We start from the raw sequence: 3,553 nt of genomic DNA on the forward strand, positions 1-3,553 counted from the left end.
GACTATCAAAATTCACAATACTCTATTTAATACCCCCATTGTAAAAATTGATAATGCACTAGGAAAGCTCTAAGAATACTTATGTAGGCAAATTGTTATGAACTTAGCTTTCATGATTTAAGAAGTTAAGGGAAAAGTCTGTAAGAACTATGTTAAGCAAGTTCATGCACACTCTCTATTTTATGAACACAATATGGGAGTCTGTAACAAAGGATTTACATAGATTTTCTCTAATACTCCAAACACTCCTGTGAAGTTAGATATCTTCCTCCATCCAGAAACAGAAGCTAGGGGATGTTAAGCAGCTTACCAAGTTATACCAATAAGTGTCAAGGCCTGAATGTGAACACCAATTGTCTGAATTCACAACTTACCCTTTTTTGCAACAACACACTTGTGCTCTAGTAACAGGGAATTCAATACTTCCCAAAGCAGTTTGTTTCTTCTTTTAAAAGCTCTTACAACTCATGAGTTCCTCCTAACATTGAGCTGAAATCTATCCTCTTCTGGTAGTCACCATTGGCTTTAGTTTCATGCTTCAGTTAAATTAGTTAATCTAATTTCTCTTCTGGATGAGAGCACTTCAGATATTTGGAAACACCTTTCACTTCACCCCTTCTCCCTCTCCACCAAGTTTTCCTTTCTGCAATATGAAATAATCCTATTTTTCTGCTGCTCTTTAAATTACATTGTTTTAGGTCCCTACCCTCTTCCTGCTCAGTTCCAATAATCCTAGATTCATGTGTTTACATCACTTTTAAGAAAACTAGCCCATATTGAACTCGAGTTGGAAGAGGCGAGTCCGGTCTCAAAATGGAGGGCCATGATCCAAAGGAACCAGAGCAGTTGAGAAAACTGTTTATTGGTGGTCTGAGCTTTGAAACTACAGATGATAGCTTAAGAGAACATTTTGAGAAATGGGGCACACTCACAGATTGTGTGGTAATGAGAGACCCCCAAACAAAACGTTCTAGGGGCTTTGGTTTTGTGACTTACTCTTGTGTTGAAGAGGTGGATGCAGCAATGTGTGCTCGACCACACAAGGTTGATGGGCGTGTTGTGGAACCAAAGAGAGCTGTTTCTAGAGAGGATTCTGTAAAGCCTGGTGCCCATCTAACAGTGAAGAAAATTTTTGTTGGTGGTATTAAAGAAGATACAGAAGAATATAATTTGAGAGACTACTTTGAAAAGTATGGAAAGATTGAAACCATAGAAGTTATGGAAGACAGGCAGAGTGGAAAAAAGAGAGGATTTGCTTTTGTAACTTTCGATGATCATGATACTGTTGATAAAATTGTTGTTCAGAAATACCACACTATTAATGGGCATAATTGTGAAGTGAAAAAGGCCCTTTCAAAACAAGAGATGCAGTCTGCTGGATCGCAAAGAGGTCGGGGAGGTGGATCTGGCAACTTTATGGGTCGTGGAGGAAACTTTGGAGGTGGTGGAGGTAATTTTGGCCGTGGTGGAAACTTTGGTGGAAGAGGAGGCTATGGTGGTGGAGGTGGTGGCAGCAGAGGTAGTTATGGAGGAGGTGATGGTGGATACAATGGATTTGGAGGTGATGGTGGCAACTATGGCGGTGGTCCTGGTTATACTAGTAGAGGGGGCTATGGTGGTGGACCAGGATATGGAAACCAAGGTGGTGGATATGGCGGTGGTGGAGGAGGATATGATGGTTACAATGAAGGAGGAAATTTTGGAGGTGGTAACTATGGTGGTGGTGGGAACTATAATGATTTTGGAAATTATAGTGGACAACAGCAATCAAATTATGGACACATGAAAGGGGGCAGTTTTGGTGGAAGAAGCTCGGGCAGTCCATATGGTGGTGGTTATGGATCTGGTGGTGGAAGTGGTGGATATGGTAGCAGAAGGTTCTAAAAACAGCAGAAAAGGGCTACAGTTCTTAGCAGGAGAGAGAGCGAGGAGTTGTCAGGAAAGCTGCAGGTTACTTTGAGACAGTCGTCCCAAATGCATTAGAGGAACTGTAAAAATCTGCCACAGAAGGAACGATGATCCATAGTCAGAAAAGTTACTGCAGCTTAAACAGGAAACCCTTCTTGTTCAGGACTGTCATAGCCACAGTTTGCAAAAAGTGCAGCTATTGATTAATGCAATGTAGTGTCAATTAGATGTACATTCCTGAGGTCTTTTATCTGTTGTAGCTTTGTCTTTTTCTTTTTCTTTTCATTACATCAGGTATATTGCCCTGTAAATTGTGGTAGTGGTACCAGGAATAAAAAATTTAGGAATTTTTAACTTTTCAAAAAAAAAAAAAAAAAGAAAACTAAATACAACACCACAGGTGTGGTCTGAAGAGCACAGAGTTGAATTTCATTATCACCATCCTTGTCCCAGATATTACACTTCTATTTATGTAGCTCAATAGCAAATCAGCTATTTCATTCCAGCTACTTCATGCTGCTGACTCACATAGTATTTCCTATAGTTATGATAAGGCCTCTAGGGCTTTTTTACATGCACAACTATGAAGCTGCCTTGCCAACATCCTATATCTGTGCCTTGTTTATATGATTTTTTTTCCATGTTAAGCTACACCTCTTAGATTGGGAAGGCTGAAATGAAGCGCTAAGACTTTTTTGATTCGTTTCTGTCATTCAATGGATTCCCTGTCCCTCTCAGATCCATTTCATTGTAAATGTTCTCCCACGTCATTGAGTAAAAATATTGACCAAACAGGGAAGAAAATAGAGTTTGGAATTTCTGTCTCTCACCCCATAGACTTCTTCGTAGCTCATAGGCAGGGTCAATTTAACCACTTGGGAATTCACCTACTGGTTCTAGTCTCCAGCCCATCTGCTCCTCTGCGATTCCTCCTCAAGGAGTCTCAGAGAGACCATAACATGTGCTTAGCTGACGCGGACACTCCCTGTCTGCTGTGTGCCCTCACCCCCAGCACGGTAACCTGGTACTCCTGGCACCCAGGAGTCTCCCGTTATAGGATATACAAAGTCCCTGGTTTCTTTCTTGTTTTCTTTCTCTACCGTGAAAGGACTGTTCTCACCAAATGCTCACCTTGTTGCTGCTAAAGTTGGAGACTTTTCTGCTTTCCAGATAGGACCAGCGTCGAGGGCATACAACTTGTGTGCAGAACCCCACATTCACATGGGCCCTGCACTCAGCTTAATGCTCTGCTCTCACCATTTTAAAATGCTTAATAATTTATTTATTTATTCCATTTTTAATTTATCTAAATGTAGATGACATTAAATAGTAAATTAAAAATATTATGACAGGGTGAGATGAAGACTACAGAAGAAAGGAGAAACTTTATATTTTGGTATCTTTAACAGCAATATTTTCTTGCTTTTTGAACAAGCGGTCTCATATTTTCTTTCTGCACCGGGCCCTATATAATGTAGCTGGCCTTGATTCCAGGGTGGGTCTTTAACATATTCAACAACAAGTACAGCATGGGCCCCATGGAACAGATGACCAACCAATCAGAAATTGGTGCCAATTGATATATTAAAGCCACAGCATACCAGCTGAATATTGGTCTTGCTGCTTTTTGTTGCATTGGCATAGT

At 40.6% G+C, this 3,553-nt stretch overlaps 1 pseudogene across 1 annotated transcript; it reads left to right on the forward strand.

The window, feature by feature from the left end:
• Positions 1-775: 775 nt before the first annotated feature.
• LOC105872795 (heterogeneous nuclear ribonucleoprotein A3 pseudogene) lies at positions 776-2,248 on the forward strand (annotated as a pseudogene). The gene has a single exon (XR_001154747.3). The product of XR_001154747.3 is annotated as a heterogeneous nuclear ribonucleoprotein A3 pseudogene (transcript).
• The last annotated feature ends 1,305 nt before the right edge of the window (positions 2,249-3,553 follow it).

This window comes from Microcebus murinus, chromosome 6 (genome assembly GCF_040939455.1).
Source record: "Microcebus murinus isolate Inina chromosome 6, M.murinus_Inina_mat1.0, whole genome shotgun sequence".
NCBI classification, from domain to species: Eukaryota; Metazoa; Chordata; class Mammalia; order Primates; family Cheirogaleidae; genus Microcebus; species Microcebus murinus.